The sequence below is a fragment of the Lepidochelys olivacea genome (assembly GCF_965140295.1).
Source record: "Lepidochelys olivacea isolate rLepOli2 genome assembly, chromosome: 24".
In the NCBI taxonomy this organism is placed as follows: Eukaryota; Metazoa; Chordata; order Testudines; family Cheloniidae; genus Lepidochelys; species Lepidochelys olivacea.
Window position 1 is genome coordinate 2,034,957 of NC_140434.1, and position 16,547 is coordinate 2,051,503.

At 46.6% G+C, this 16,547-nt stretch overlaps 2 long non-coding RNA genes across 2 annotated transcripts; both read right to left on the reverse strand.

Moving 5' to 3' along the window:
• Positions 1-8,194: 8,194 nt before the first annotated feature.
• On the reverse strand, positions 8,195-9,574 carry LOC311512792. The gene is made up of 2 exons (XR_014709564.1): positions 9,538-9,574; positions 8,195-8,767 (listed from the first exon to the last, which is right to left on the reverse strand). It is a non-coding gene; the product is annotated as an uncharacterized lncRNA (long non-coding RNA).
• A 4,627-nt stretch (positions 9,575-14,201) lies between these two features.
• LOC311512067 lies at positions 14,202-15,597 on the reverse strand. The gene is made up of 2 exons (XR_014709382.1): positions 15,545-15,597; positions 14,202-14,774 (listed from the first exon to the last, which is right to left on the reverse strand). It is a non-coding gene; the product is annotated as an uncharacterized lncRNA (long non-coding RNA).
• Between the last annotated feature and the right edge of the window lie 950 nt (positions 15,598-16,547).

Here is a 16,547-nt window from a genome sequence, read left to right on the forward strand (position 1 = left end):
CAGTCTCTATTTAAGCCTAAATTAATAGTATCCAATTTGCAAATGAATTCCAATTCAGCAGTTTCTCGCTGGAGTCTGGATTTGAAGTTTTTTTGTTTTAAGATAGCGACCTTCATGTCTGTGATTGCGTGACCAGAGAGATTGAAGTGTTCTCCGACTGGTTTATGAATGTTATAATTCTTGACATCTGATTTGTGTCCATTTATTCTTTTACGTAGAGACTGTCCAGTTTGACCAATGTACATGGCAGAGGGGCATTGCTGGCACATGATGGCATATATCACATTGGTGGATGTGCAGGTGAACGAGCCTCTGATCGTGTGGCTGATGTTATTAGGCCCTGTGATGGTGTCCCCTGAATAGATATGTGGGCACAATTGGCAACGGGCTTTGTTGCAAGGATAAGTTCCTGGGTTAGTGGTTCTGTTGTGTGGTATGTGATTGTTGGTGAGTATTTGCTTCAGGTTGCGGGGCTGTCTGTAGGCAAGGCAGTCTCTATGTAAAAGAATAAATGGACACAAATCAGATGTCAAGAATTATAACATTCATAAACCAGTCGGAGAACACTTCAATCTCTCTGGTCACGCAATCACAGACATGAAGGTCGCTATCTTAAAACAAAAAAACTTCAAATCCAGACTCCAGCGAGAAACTGCTGAATTGGAATTCATTTGCAAATTGGATACTATTAATTTAGGCTTAAATAGAGACTGGGAGTGGCTAAGTCATTATGCAAGGTAGCCTGTTTCCTCTTGTTTTTTCCTACCCCCCCCCCCCCAGATGTTCTGGTTTAACTTGGATTTAAACTTGAAGAGTGGTCAGTTTGGATGAGCTATTACCAGCAGGAGAGTGAGTTTGTGTGTGTATGGGGGTGGGGGGGATGTGAGAAAACCTGGATTTGTGCAGGAAATAGCCCAACTTGATTGTCATGCACATTGTGTAAAGAGTTGTCACTTTGGATGGGCTATCACCAGCAGGAGAGTGAATTTGTGTGGGGGGGTGGAGGGTGAGAAAACCTGGATTTGTGCTGGAAATGGCCCACCTGATGATCACTTTAGATAAGCTATTACCAGCAGGACAGTGGGGTGGGAGGAGGTATTGTTTCATATTCTCTGTGTATATATAAAGTCTGCTGCAGTTTCCACGATATGCATCTGAGGAAGTGAGCTGTAGCTCACGAAAGCTTATGCTCTAATAAATTGGTTAGTCTCTAAGGTGCCACAAGTACTCCTTTTCTTTTTGCGAATACAGACTAACACGGCTGTTACTCTGAAACCTGTAAGCATGTTGAAAATTTCCCATGAAAACTGTTTTTTGCTGGGAAATTGGTTTTTTGATCAAATAAGTTTTTTTTTCACAACGAGTGTTTGCTTTCTGTGGAAAATATCAGTTTTCTTGGAAATATTTTAGGTTTTGGCCTAAAATGAGCATTTCAAATTGAAAATGCGGCTGCAGTGCCTCATGGGAGTTGTAGTTTCTGTGCATCTTGTTCCCCTTCTCCTTTGTGGGCTGGGCTCTCTGGTCTGGCATATTTCCCATGATGCACTGTGACCATTCACTCTGCTATGGTGAACTGCCTTCCCTCAGTGAGACTGGAGACAGTGGGGCATCATGGGTGATGTAGTCCGACCAGGCAGACCAGCCTATGGAGGAGAATGGGAGTATGAGGCAACTGAACTACAACTCCCATGAGGCACTGTGGTAGCATTTCCAGCTTTCCTATGTGCGTTGAAGACCAGCAAGAATTTGGGGGGAAATTTAAAAGGAAATATATGTCTGTTTATCGAATCTTAAGGTTTTATAACATTGTCCATCACCATTGTACCTGGGTGCCTTCTGTGTAAAATCAGTAACCACATCCCTCATGGACGTCACAGAATCTCTGGCATGTCTTTGATTTTGGGATCAAAATTGTACTGTCTTTAATTGCATTAATTTTCTCTTTTGCGGGGTGGTAGTTGAAAGGTAGAAGATGGTTTCCAACCTACAGACAAATAAAGAAGCCTTAACTTTGCTATGAGGTGACAAGAGAGTGAGGATTAAGGAAACACCAGAACAGGGGAACTCTCGTGAACTCTACATTTTAATGTGTCACATGTACAACTGGAGACCAAAGCAAGGAGTTGAGGGGTACAATTATCCCAGGGTCAAGGTACAAATCGTATTTCTCACATGCGCTGATAACAACATCAGAGATACAAGGCCAACTGAGAAGAGAAGAGAGAATTTGCAGTGGCCGACAGTGAAACAAGGGCATGCAAAGCTTTACAAATTCAAGACAAGCTCAGGAGAACACGCAGGGAGGTGGCAATGGGTTTGACATTCTGTGCGTTTTTGCCTCGATCCAAGCTGAGCCCAGTTACTTCAGCTTCTGGCAGGGCACCTTGCAGATCTTCTGCTGCTGCTGTTGTTGGCAGTGCTGCTGTGGTTTCCCATGGCAGGAAGACCCTCTGCTGTGGCAAGAAGATCCACCACCGTGACAAGATGAACCTCCACTACTATGGCAAGAAGACCCACCGCTGTGGCAAGAGGATCCTCCGCTCCCATGGCAAGAGGATCCACTGCTATGGCAGTGGTCTTGTTTGTGGCAGTGGTCTTTCTCCTGGCGGGAGCACATCTTTCTGCAGCTTGGGTAACCCTGAAAGAAAGAGACAGCCATCTCTCAGTGCGTGCGAAGACAAGAGGAACCATTATGGAAATCCAGCTTCCTTCCAGCACGGAATATACAAGAAGTTGCTTTCTGAAATGTTGACTGGAGAAGCCAGGAGGCTTTTCAGCCTGAAAGTTCTGATCCCCAAGGAGGAGATGAGAAGTTATCTAGGAAGCTCCCATCTCATCCATCCCATCCCCTAGTAGAGAGATAAATAGATACTGCTAGTACTCTATGGATAAGCTTCTCTCTCTTTCTTCTACAGCACCATAATGCTGTCTGCTCTCCCCTTTGGGCACCGCAATATTTAGCAGAATCCCCATAGCGAGTGTCCCAGAATGAAAAGGCTGAAGTAATCAGCGAGAAGTTTGTGTGCACAATTAGAGTCCAGAGCCAGATTCAGTGCACCACATCCTCAGCTGTTGTCTATTGAAAGAGATCCATTAAACTGTATCCCCTTGTATATTTTCCAGTTATTTTTTTTATTTATTATTTGTCCTGTATTATCGCTGATGTCCCCTGTCGTGGCCCACAGCTCCATTGTGCCAGGTGCTGTATAAACATAGAAGACAAAGATGGTCCCTACTCTGAAGAGCATTGCAACCGAGGTCAAAGACAAGAGATGGGGCGTGGCTATACCAGATGAGGAGTATAAAGTAACAATGCAAAAAATATGATCAGCATGAAGTTTTGCAGCTGAAACTGCAAATGACGTTATTTTCCATTAATAGCCAAAGAGAATCGGGAGAATCGGACTTACCCTATTCACCAGCAGGAACGTGCAAAGAGAATTGAAGTGAAGTGAGTGAAGAGCTCTGGGGTGCCAGACCTTTTATACCATGTCTGATTTATCCTTCCGGAAATGAGACACAACCTGGCGATAGTGACTTGTTTGTTTATCATCTCAAGCCTGCACGAATTACCCAAAAGGTTGCATTGCCGGTTTGACTCATGGTTGTATCAGTAGATCAATATGTCTCCCGTATGCCATCCATGTTTCCGATTGGTGCCTGAAAATGTTAATTCCAGCCACACCTGGTGTGACATACGGGCAGGTACGGGGGAAAACAGGTGTGATGTTCTTTGCCGGTTTGCAAAGTCTCACTGCTCTGGTTACTGATTCAAACCCCAGCATTTTTGGGGAGTTCAAACACTACTGTGATGGGTAGCAGCATAAAATGAAAACTAGGGAGAGAACAGGAGAGAGAGAGAGAGAGAAGCAATTTAAGAGTTTGCTTATATCAAAAAAAGAAACCAAGAAGTTGGTGTTACATTATATCTGTGAGGATGTAGACTTTACGGGAGTGTAACAGAATATTAAGTATGTAAGCAGGTTATTTTATTTCTGTCCAATTTTGCTCTCTTATATAAATGGAACAAAAGGGACATTATAATAAGTAGCTTCCCTACAAGGGGTGTTTGAGTAGGTTAGTATGTTTAGGTATGGATGATATCTAGGAATTAAGGCTCAGATTTTCATTGGTTTCTAATGAAGTTCCATTTATAATTGGTTTATAAGGGATTATTAAAGGGAGAATAGCCATAAGTTGAGTTGATCAGGAAATGGGGGGTGTTTCTATGGGAAGCTTGAAGGTTTCCTTGAAATATTGAAAGCGATATATTTCTGTTCTGTAACGCTGCTGCAGTGATTGGGGGGAGGGATAGCTCAGTAGTTTGAGCATTGGCCTGCTAAACCCAGGGTTGTGAGTTCAATCCTTGAGGGGGCCATTTGGGATCTGGGGCAAAAATTGGGGATTGGTCCTGCTTTGAGCAGGGGGTTGGACTAGATGACCTCCTGATATCCCTTCCAACCCTGATATTCTATGATTCATGGGAGCTGCCTCTGGGCTGCCTTGTGTACCCATTCTCTTCGGGAAGCCTGGCTTCCTGGTCAGATGATATCTCCAGTGATTAAGGCTAAGATTTAGTCATGGGTTTATTTACTAACAGTCAGAGACAGGTCACGGGCAGTAAATGAAAATGGAGAGAACGTGACCTGTCCATGACTTTTCCTATTAAAATGCCTGACTAAATGTTTGCTGTCCCAGGGCCCCGTCTCTCTCGGGGGCCAGCGGGGCGCTGGTGCTCTGGGGACCCCGGGGCCACAGTGCTCAGGCCACCGAGCAGTGGCTGGTGCGGCTGCCCCCTGTGGCTTGCTGGCGGGCAGCTCCAGCAGCAGTCAGTGTGGCTGGCCCTGGGGCCTCCTGAGGACACTGGCCGCTGCAGCTGAAGAACTTCATGGAGGTCGCGGAAAGTCACGGAATTCATAACTTCTGTGAGCTCCGTGAGAAACTCGCAGCCTTTCCGATGATAGAACCGGTCTCCCTTGTTGGTGAGAGGAAGCGGAGTGTCATGGCAGTCACAGGACCACGGTGTCTCTTGGGAGAGGACGTGTGACAAGGGAGCCTGGCCCGTTGACTTAGGAATGGGGAACAGTCATGTCACGTCATCCCCGGACCACGGCCAGTTCACTGGCAAAGCCAATTTGACTGTTAAAATGGCTAAGACTACACTATAGACAACTGCAAAAATCAAGGAAATCCACGTCAAACCATTCCTGCGTGGGGAATCACTCCCACTAAAGGCCGTATTAGCAACCCAGTATTCACCTTTGTGATGTGTCATTGCATATTCTTTACGAAAATATGCGTATGGTGTGAATATGACATAACTGAGATACACTTTATGCCAGATGACTCATGAGAGGTATCATGGGAGAGGTTCTGATTTACTGAATGTGCTTGTCCGGTCTGTATGCCTGTATCATTTCTGTATCTGAAGTTAGGAATAGTGACTATGTATCTGTCTTTCAGTTATGCTACTTTGGGTGATACCCTCTGCCAACACTTCGGGTAGAACAATGGAAAAGCCAGAGAGGGCAGATGGCCCATCAGTGAGGACAATGGACTGTGAAAAGCTTGTCGTTCCTGTGGAGCCTCCATACTGCCCTGCCCTCATGGACACTGTAATCCTACAGAGTCAGGTGGTCTTGTGACCTGATACTAAAACATTACCTGGGACTTCTTGTAACTTTCCACTGTAAGGGGGTCAACGTAGGGAAACAAAGGACTCCCGCCTTATGCAAATCCTGTGTAAGGCTGGGGAGTGAGGCAATCCTGGTTGTCAGTTCTCCCCTGCTGCCCCACCCAAGATGACTGCTGGAAACAACTAAGACTGAACTGGGGGAAAGAACTGGACCCAGGCTGTGAAGAAGATTATTAGAACCACATTCAGGGTGAGAATTTACATGTAACCAGTTTCTTTAGTGTATTAAGCTTACTTTGGGGGCTCTGTTTTATTTTCTGATTAATCTGGCTTGTTCTGTCTGCTACCTCCTTAACTACTTAAAATACACCTATTATTAGTTCATAAATGTATTTCTGGTTTATAATATAACCCAGTTTATGTGATTTCTCACTGGGTGGGGGGCGAGGAGTTGTGCATACCCTCCTCCACATTGAGGGGAGAAGTGAATTTCAAAGGATTTTGGGTTTGTACTCCAAGGCGTTTCAGACATCTGGGTGCTGAGGCAGGCCCCTTAAACTGCTCCGTCCCAGAGCGGATCTCTGTCTGTCTGTGCAGCTGGGTGTGGCCCAGCCTGTGTGCTTGGCTGGAAGAGGCTGGGGAGCTTATGTGAAGGATGGTAAAATAAGCACGTGTCTTGGCCTTGATCAGCAGGACGCGGAAGGATCCCAGGCCGAGCAGTGACCAAAGATATGGGAACAGACTCTCAAATCACTGCAAATGTGCAGCAGAACCAAGCGCCTACAAGGGATTTGTGTGACCTTGTACAATAACAAAGCATGAAAGTACGGCCCTCCCGAACCGAGAGGCTTGTATCTCCGGAATTGTATGTATCTTGTATGTCGGAGTTAACGAAAACAAAAGAACAGAACACGAGCAAATGAACAAAATAAGGTTTAGTGTTAGGTTATATTGATGAATCTCTAGACATTATGGGGGTGCAATAGATTGTGAGCTCTGGAAGCAGGTTATGGTGTCCATGGTCAATGTTGCTATCTCACCTAATCGTGGTAAAAGAGAGATGATGTGAAATACCTTCCCCCAAGGGGGTGTTATTGTGTGATAGCATTTTGTGCAGTCTAATATGTGGCAATGTAGGCATAGATTTCTGAAGGTATTTAGGTGGCCAACTGTGGTAGGTGCTTAAATGCCTTTAAATCGGGGCCTAAGCGAACTCTTAGTTCTGGCTGTGCTTCCTGAGAGGGAAATCTCTACCGAGAGGAATGCATAATGCCTGAATGGTGCACTGGCTTGGCTCTCTCCTTTTCTATTGGAACTCTGAACCCGGTGAGAAATAGCTGCTGGTCTGAAGACCATGGGATCTCAAGAAACAAGAAAGCCCAAGGCCCAAGGGAGCTACGGAGCAGAGGGGTAAACTGAGCTGGGAAGTGGCAGAACATTGCTGTAGCATTTGCTTTGAGCCACGGTAAATACAGAATAACCGGAGAGGAGATTTCAATAGAGAATTGTGGGGATGGAAGGGTTGGGCTCGAACTATCACAGCTGCTCTTTGCCTGTGGATCTGTGAATCTCCTGCAGTAGCCAGGGACCGGCTCCTTCCCTGAGGTTTAATATCCCCAGCCATTTTGATGATGCTACGACCCCTCCAGGGAAGAAAGGGGATTGGTTTCAAATCTTGGAGCATCCTTGATGTCAGATGCCCATTGGTTGCTTAACCAACGGGTCTCTCCTTGCCGCTGTCATGGTGCTGCCAGCGGGTCTGACTTTTCCCCCAGTTGTGGAATTCTGGTCGGGGCTGGAGCCTGTCTCGTAAGGAGATTCTCACTCCAGCCCTTTTAGGAATTTCTGCCCTACCTTGGGGAACCCTCCCCTTCCACCTCTGATTGGCTGCCTGGCCACTGCCCTTCTTCCTTGGAAAGAGGAGCCAATCAGGGCACTTCCGGAGGCAGGGAGTGCTCTGTTCTCTGTTCTCATGAACAGCACACTTAAAGAGGGGAGGGGAATATCTTAAATCTCCTCTGGTCCTTCCAGCCCCCTTTCCTCTGCCAGCTTCTCTCCTTTCTGCAACACCAGGTGTGAGGAGGTGAGAGGCAAATAAAGAACCCCACAGACCAGAAACTGGAGGAGGGACCCCAGTGTGGCACCCCAGGCCTTGGAGCTGCAGGAGGCTCAGAGGGGAAGCTCGGGGGGGACAGAAGTCTTGTGGCGGCGGAGGGACAGTGAGATGTGGGGGCAGGGCTGAGGGTGAAGGCTGGGTAGAAAGGACAGGCATGGGCTGCGGGCAGTGGGGGGCACATGTGGCAAATGTGGGGTTGAGAGTTCCTGCAGCAGGCGCCTGAATCCCCTCATGAATTTCCTCTATTTTGTCTTTGGGCTGGTGAGGGAAAGAGGTCAGAAAGGGGAACAGAATGTGGAACCTGGCTACCCCACCAGTTGGTATCTCAGCGCAGCGGTGCCTTAGAGCTATCGTTTGTACAGAGGATGATTTCCCAGTGAGAGGAGAATTTGCTGTGTGTTGACAAGAGAGTGAGGATGAAGGAAACACCAGGACAGGGGAACTCTTGTGAACTCTACATTTTAATGTCTCACATGTACAACTGGAGACCAAAGCAAGGAGTCGAGGGGTACAATTATCCCAGGGTCAAGGTACAAATCGTAGTTCTCACATGCGCTGATAACAACATCAGAGATACAAGGCCAATTGAGAAGAGAAGAGAGAATTTGCAGTGGCCGACAGTGAAACAAGGGCATGCAAAGCTTTACAAATTCAAGGCAAGCTCAAGAGAACACGCAGGGAGCTGGCAGTGGGTTTGACATTCTCTGCGTTTTTGCCTCGATCCAAGCTGAGCCCAGTTACTTCAGCTTCTGGCAGGGCACCTTGCAGATCTTCTGCTGCTGCTGTTGTTGGCAGTGCTGCTGTGGTTTCCCATGGCAAGAAGATCCTCCGCTGTGGCAAGAAGATCCACCACCGTGACAAGATGAACCTCCACTACTATGGCAAGAAGACCCACCGCTGTGGCAAGAGGATCCTCCGCTCCCATGGCAAGAGGATCCACTGCTATGGCAGTGGTCTTGTTTGTGGCAGTGGTCTTTCTCCTGGCGGGAGCACATCTTTCTGCAGCTTGAGTAACCCTGAAAGAAAGAGACAGTCATCTCTCAGTGCGTGCGAAGACAAGAGGAACCATTATGGAAATCCAGCTTCCTTTCAGCACGGAATATACAAGAAGTTGCTTTCTGAAATGTTGACTGGAGAAGCCAGGAGGCTTTTCAGCCTGAAAGTTCTGATCCCCAAGGAGGAGATGAGAAGTTATCTAGGAGGCTCCCATCTCATCCATCCCATCCCCTAGTAGAGAGATAAATAGATACTGCTAGTACTCCATAGATAAGCTTCTCTCCCTTTCTTCTACAGCACCATAATGCTGTCTGCTCTCCCCTTTTGGCACTGCAATGTTTAGCAGATTCCCCATAACGAATGTCCCAGAATGAAAAGGCTGAAGTAATCAGCGAGAAGTTTGTGTGCACAATTAGAGTCCAGAGCCAGATTCAGTGCACCATATCCTCAGCTGGTGTCTATCAGCGCAGATCCGTTAAAATGTATCCCCTTGTACATGTTCCAGCTTTTTTTTTATTTATTATTTGTCCTGTATTATCGCTGATGTCCCCTGTCGTGGCCCAAAGCTCCATTGTGCCAGGTGCTGTATAAACATAGAAGACAAAGATGGTCCCTACTCTGAAGAGCATTGCAACCGAGGTCAAAGACAAGAGACGGGGCGTGGCTATACCAGATGAGGAGTATAAAGTAACAATGCAAAAAATATGGTCAGCATGAAGTTTTGCAGCTGAAACTCAAATCATGTTATTTTCCATTAATAGCCAAAGAGAATCGGGAGAATCGGACTTACCCTATTCACCAGCAGGAACGTGCGAAGAGAATTGAAGTGAAGTGAGTGAAGAGCTCTGGGGAGCCAGTCCTTTTATACCATGTCTGATTTATCCTTCCGGAAATGAGACACAACCTGGCGATAGTGACTTGTTTGTTTATCATCTCAAGCCTGCACTAATTACCCAAAAGGTTGCTTTGCTGGTCTGACTCATGGTTGTATCTGTAGATCAATATGTCTCCCATATGCCATCCATGTTTCCGATTGGTGCCTGAAAATGTTAATTCCAGCCACACCTGGTGTGACATACGGGCAGGTATGGGGAAAAACAGGTGTGATGTTGTTTGCTGGTTTGCAAAGTCTCACTGCTCTGGTTATTGATTCAAACCCCAGCATTTTTGGGGAGTTCAAACACTACTGTGATGGGCAGCAGCATAAAATGAAAACTAGGGAGAGAACGGAAGAGAGAGAGAGATAAGCAATTTAAGAGTTTGCTTATATCAAAAAAAGAAACCAAGAAGTTGGTGTTACATTATATCTGTGAGGATGTAGACTTTACGGGAGTGTAACAGAATATGAAGTATGTAAGCAGGTTATTTTATTTCTGTCCAATTTTGCTCTCTTATATAAATGGAACAAAAGGGACGTTATAATAAGTAGCATCCCAAGAGGGGTGTTTGAGTAGGTTAGTATGTTTAGGTGTGGATGATATCTAGGAATTAAGGCCCAGATTTTCATTGGTTTCTAATGAAGTTCCATTTATAATTGGTTTATAAGGGATTATTAAAGGGAGAATAGCCGTAAGTTGAGTTGATCAGGAAATAGGGGTTGTTTCTATGGGAAGCTTGAAGGTTTCCTTGAAATATTGAAAGCGATATATTTCTGTTCTGTAACACTGCTGCAGTGATTCATGGGAGCTGCCTCTGGGCTGCCTTGTGCACCCGTTCTCTTCGGGAAGCCTGGCTTCCTGGTCAGATGATATCTCCAGTGATTAAGGCTAAGATTTAGTCATGGGTTTATTTACTAACAGTCAGAGACAGGTCACGGGCAGTAAATGAAAATGGAGAGAACGTGACCTGTCCATGACTTTTCCTATTAAGATGCCTGACTAAATGTTTGCTGTCCCAGGGCCCCGTCTCTCTCGGGGGCCGGCGGGGCGCTGGTACTCTAGGGACCCTGGGGCCCCAGTGCGCAGGCCTCTGAGCAGTGGCTGGTGCGGCTGCCCCCGTGTGGTTTGCTGGCGGGCAGCTCCAGCAGCAGCCGGTGTGGCTGGCCCCAGGGCTGGCGGAGCACACTGGCCGCTACAGCTGAAGAATTTCATGGAGGTCGCTGAAAGTCACAGAATTCATAACTTCCGCGAGCTCCGTGAGAAACTCGCAGCCTTTCCGGTTATAGAACCGGTCTCCCCTGTTGGTGAGAGGAAGCGGAGTGTCATGGCAGTCACAGGACCACGGTGTCTCTTGGGAGAGGACGTGTGACAAGGGAGCCTGGCCCGTTGACTTAGGAATGGGGAACAGTCATGTCACGTCATCCCCGGACCACGGCCAGTCCACTGGCAAAGCCAATTGACTGTTAAAATGGCTAAGACTACACTATAGACAACTGCAAAAATCAAGGAAATCCACGTCAAACCATTCCTGCGTGGGGAATCACTCCCACTAAAGGCCGTATTAGCAACCCAGTATTCACCTTTGTGATGTGTCATTGCATATTCTTTACGAAAATATGCGTATGGTGTGAATATGACATAACTGAGATATAACTTTATGCCAGATGACTCATGAGAGGTATCACGGGAAAGGTTCTGAATTACTGAATGTGCTTGTCCGGTCTGTATGCCTGTATCATTTCTGTATCTGAAGTTAGGAATAGTGACTATGTATCTGTCTTTCAGTTATGCTACTTTGGACGATACCCTCTGCCAACACTTCAGGTAGAACAATGGAAAAGCCAGAGAGGGCGGATGGCCCATCAGTGAGGACAATGGACTGTGAAGAGCTTGGCGTTCCTGTGGAGCCTCCATACTGCCCTGCCCTCATGGACACTGTAATCCTACAGAGTCAGGTGGTCTTGTGACCTGAAACTAAAACATTACCTGGGACTTCTTGTAACTTTCCACTGTAAGGGGGTCAACGTAGGGAAACAAAGGACTCCCGTCTTATGCAAATCCTGTGTAAGGCTGGGGAGTGAGGCAATCCTGGTTGTCAGTTCTCCCCTGCTGCCCCACCCAAGATGACTGCTGGAAACAACTAAGACTGAACTGGGGGAAAGAACTGGACCCAGGCTGTGAAGAAGATTATTAGAACCACATTCAGGGTGAGAATTTACATGTAACCAGTTTCTTTAGTGTATTAAGCTTACTTTGGGTGCTCTGTTTTATTTTCCGATTAATCTGGCTTGTTCTGTCTGCTACCTCCTTAACTACTTAAAATACACCTATTATTAGTTCATAATATTATGAACTATTATTCGTTCATAAATTTATTTCTGGTTTATAATATAACCCAGTTTATGTGATTTCTCACTGGGTGGGGGGCGAGGAGTTGTGCATACCCTCCTCCACATTGAGGGGAGAAGTGAATTTCAAAGGATTTTGGGTTTGTACTCCAAGGCGGGTTGGACATCTGGGTGCTGAGGCAGGCCCCTTAAACTGCTCCGTCCCAGAGCGGATCTCTGTCTGTCTGTGCAGCTGGGTGTGGCCCGGCCTGTGTGCTTGGCTGGAAGAGGCTGGGGAGCTTTTGTGAATGATGGTAAAATAAGCACGTGTCTTGGCCTTGATCAGCAGGATGCGGAAGGAACCCAGGCCGGGCAGTGACCCATAGATTTCGGAACAGACTCTCAAATCACTGCAAATGTGCAGCAGAACCAAGCTCCTACAAGGGATGTGTGTGACCTTGTACGATAACAAAGCATGAAAGAACGACCCTCCCGAACCGAGAGGCTTGTATCTCCGTTGCCAAAGCAACGATGTCGGAGTTAACGAAGACAAAAGAACAGAACACAAGTAAATGAAGAAAATAAGGGTTGGTGTTAGGTTATATTGATGAGTCTCTAGACTTTATGGGGATGCAATAGATTGTGAGCTCTGGAAGCAGGTTATGGTGTCCATGGTCAATGTTGCTATCTCACCTAACCGTGGCAAAAGAGACATGATATGAAATAGCTTCCCCCAAGGGGGTGTTATTGTGTGATAGCATGATTTTGTGCAGTCTAATAAGCGGCAGTGTAGGCGTAGATTTCTGAAGATATTTAGGTTGCCAACTCTGGTAGGTGCTTAAATGCCTTTAAATCGGGGCTTTAGGGAACAATTTGTTCAGGCTGTTCTTCCTGAGAGGGAAATCTCTACTGAGAGGAATGCATAATGCCTGAATGGTGCACTGGCTTGGCTTTCTCCTTTTCTACTGGAACTCTGAACCTGGTGAGAAATAGCCGCTGGTCTGAAGACCATGGGATCTCAAGAAACAAGAAAGCCCAAGGCCGTGAGAGACGACGTTTTATATTATCGCCATATTGAAGAAGGGGAGCTACGGAGCAGAGGGGTGAACTGAGCTGGGAAGTGGCAGAACATTGCTGTAGCATTTGCTTTGAGCCATGGTAAATAAAGAAGAACTGGAGAGGAGATTTCAATAGAGAATTGTGGGGATGGAAGGGTTGGGCTTGGACTATCGCAGCTGCTCTTTGCCTGTGGATCTGTGAATCTCCTGCAGTAGCCAGGGACTGGCTCCTTCCCTGAGATTTCACATCCCCAGGAATTTTGATGATGGTACGACCCCTCCAGGGAAGAAAGGGGATTGGTTTCAAATCTTGGAGCATCCTTGATGTCAAATTCCCATTGGTTGTTTAACCAACGGGTCTCTCCTTGCCGCTGTCATGGTGCTGCCAGTGGGTCTGACTTTCCCCCAGTTGTGGAATTCTGGTCGGGGCTGGAGCCTGTCTCATTAGGAGATTGTCACTCCAGCCCTTTTAGGAATTTCTACCCTGCCTCGACGAATCCCCCCCTCTGATTGGCTGCCTGGCCACTGCCCCGCTTCCTTGGAAAGAGGAGCCAATCAGGGCGCTGCCGGAGGCAGGGAGTGCTCTGTTCTCTGTTCTCATGAGCCCACAGCACTCTCAAAGAGGGGAGGGGGATATCTTAAGTCTCCTCTGTCCCTCCAGCCCCCCATTCCTCTGCCAGCCTCTCTCCTTTCTGCAACACCAGGTGTGAGGAGGTGAGAGGCAAAGAAAGAACCCCACAGACCAGAAACTGGAGGAGGGACCCCAGTGTGGCACACCCAGACCTTGGAGCTGCAGGAGGCTCAGAGGGGACGCTCAGGGGGGACAGAAGTCTTGTGGCGGCGGGGGGACAGTGAGATGTGGGGCCAGAGCTGAGGGTGGAGGCTGGGTAGAAAGGACAGGCATGGGCTGCGGGCAGTGGGGGGCACATGTGGCAAGTGTGGGGTTGAGAGCTCCTGCAGCAGGCGCCTGAATCCCCTCATGAATTTCCTCTATTTTGTCTTTGGGCTGGTGAGGGAAAGAGGTCAGAAGGGGGAACAGAATGTGGAACCTGGCTACCCCACCAGTTGGTATCTCAGCGCAGCGGTGCCTTAGAGCTATCGTTTTTGCAGAGGATGATTTCCCAGTGAGAGGCGAATTTGCTGTGTGGTGGCAAGAGAGTGAAGATTAAGGAAACACCAGGACAGGGGAACTCTCGTGAACTCTACATTTTAATGTCTCACATGTACAACTGGAGACCAAAGCAAGGAGTTGAGGGGTACAATTATCCCCGCGTCAAGGTACAAATTGTATATTTCACATGCGCTGATAAAAACATCAGAGATACAAGACCAACTGAGAAGAGAAGAGAGAATTTGCAGTGGTCGATAGTGAAACAAGGGCATGCAAAGCTTTATAAATTCAAGGCAAGCTCAAGAGAACACGCAGGGAGCTGGCAGTGGGTTTGACATTCTGTGCGTTTTTGCCTCGATCCATGCTGAGCCCAGTTACTTCAGCTTCTGGCAGGGCACCTTGCAGATCTTCTGCTGCTGCTGTTGTTGGCAGTGCTGCTGTGGTTTCCCATGGCAAGAAGATCCTCCGCTGTGGCAAGAAGATCCACCACCGTGACAAGATGAACCTCCACTACTATGGCAAGAAGACCCACCGCTGTGGCAAGAGGATCCTCCGCTCCCATGGCAAGAGGATCCACTGCTGTGGCAGTGGTCTTGTTTGTGGCAGTGGTCTTTCTCCTGGCGGGAGCACATCTTTCTGCAGCTTGGGTAACCCTGAAAGAAAGAGACAGCCATCCCTCAGTGCGTGCGAAGACAAGAGGAACCATTATGGAAATCCAGCTTCCTTCCAGCACGGAATATACAAGAAGTTGCTTTCTGAAATGTTGACTGGAGAAGCCAGGAGGCTTTTCAGCCTGAAAGTTCTGATCCCCAAGGAGGAGATGAGAAGTTATCTAGGAGGCTCCTATCTCATCCATCCCATCCCCTAGTAGAGAGATAAATAGATACTGCTAGTACTCCATAGATAAGCTTCTCTCCCTTTCTTGTACAGCACCATAATGCTGTCTGCTCTCCCCTTTGGGCACTACAATATTTAGGAAATTCCCCATAACAAGTGTCCTAGAATAAAAAGGCTGAAGTAATCAGCGAGAAGTTTGTGTGCACAATTAGAGTCCAGAGCCAGATTCAGTGCACCATATCCTCAGCTGGTATCTATTGAAAGAGATCCATTAAAATGTATCCCCTTGTATATGTTCCAGCTTTTTTTTATTTGTTATTTGTCCTGTATTATCGCTGAGGTCCCCTGTCGTGGCCCAAAGCTCCATTGTGCCAGGTGCTGTGTAAACATAGAAGACAAAGATGGTCCCTACTCTGAAGAGCATTGCAACCGAGGTCAAAGACAAGAGACGGGGAGTGGCTATACCAGATGAGGAGTATAAAGTAACAATGCAAAAAATATGGTCAGCATGAAGTTTTGCAGCTGAAACTGCAATTCACGTTATTTTTCATTAATAGCCAAAGAGAATAGGCCGAATCGGACTTACCTTATTCACCAGCAGGAACGTGCGAAGAGAATTGAAGTGAAGTGAGTGAAGAGCTCTGGGGTGCCAGTCCTTTTATACCATGTCTGATTTATCCTTCCGGAAATGAGACACAACCTGGCGATAGTGACTTGTTTGTTTATCATTTCAAGCCTGCACTAATTACCCAAAAGGTTGCATTGCCGGTTTGACTCATGGTTGTATCAGTAGATCAATATGTCTCCCGTATGCCATCCATGTTTCCGATTGGTGCCTGAAAATGTTAATTCCAGCCACACCTGGTGTGACATACGGGCAGGTATGTGGAAACATAGGTGTGATGTTCTTTGCCGGTTTGCAAATTCTCACTGCTCTGGTTATTGATTCAAACCCCAGCATTTTTGGGGAGTTCAAACACTACTGTGATGGGCAGCAGCATAAAATGAAAACTAGGGAGAGAAAGGGAGAGAGAGAGAGATAAGCAATTTAAGAGTTTGCTTATATCAAAAAAAGAAACCAAGAAGTTGGTGTTACATTATATCTGTGAGGATCTAGACTTTACGGGAGTGTAACAGAATGTTAAGTATGTAAGCAGGTTATTTTATTTCTATTGAATTTTGTTCTTTTATACAAATGGAACAAAAGGGACATTATAATAAGTAGCTTCCCAAGAAGGGTTGTTTGAGTAATTTAGTATGTTTAGGTGTGGATGATATCTAGGAATTAAGGCCCAGATTTTTATTGGTTTCTAATGAAGTTCCATTTATAATTGGTTTATAAGGCATTATTAAAGGGAGAATAGCCGTAAGTAGAGTTGATCATGAATTGGGAGGTTTTTCTATGGGAAGCTTGAAGGTTTCCTTGAAATATTGAAAGCGATATATTTCTGTTCTGTAACACTGCTGCAGTGATTCATGGGAGCTGCCTCGTGCACCCATTCTCTTTGGGAAGCCTGGCTTCCTGGTCAGATGATATCTCCAGTGATTAAGGCTAAGATTTAGTCATGGGTTTATTTACTAACAGTCAG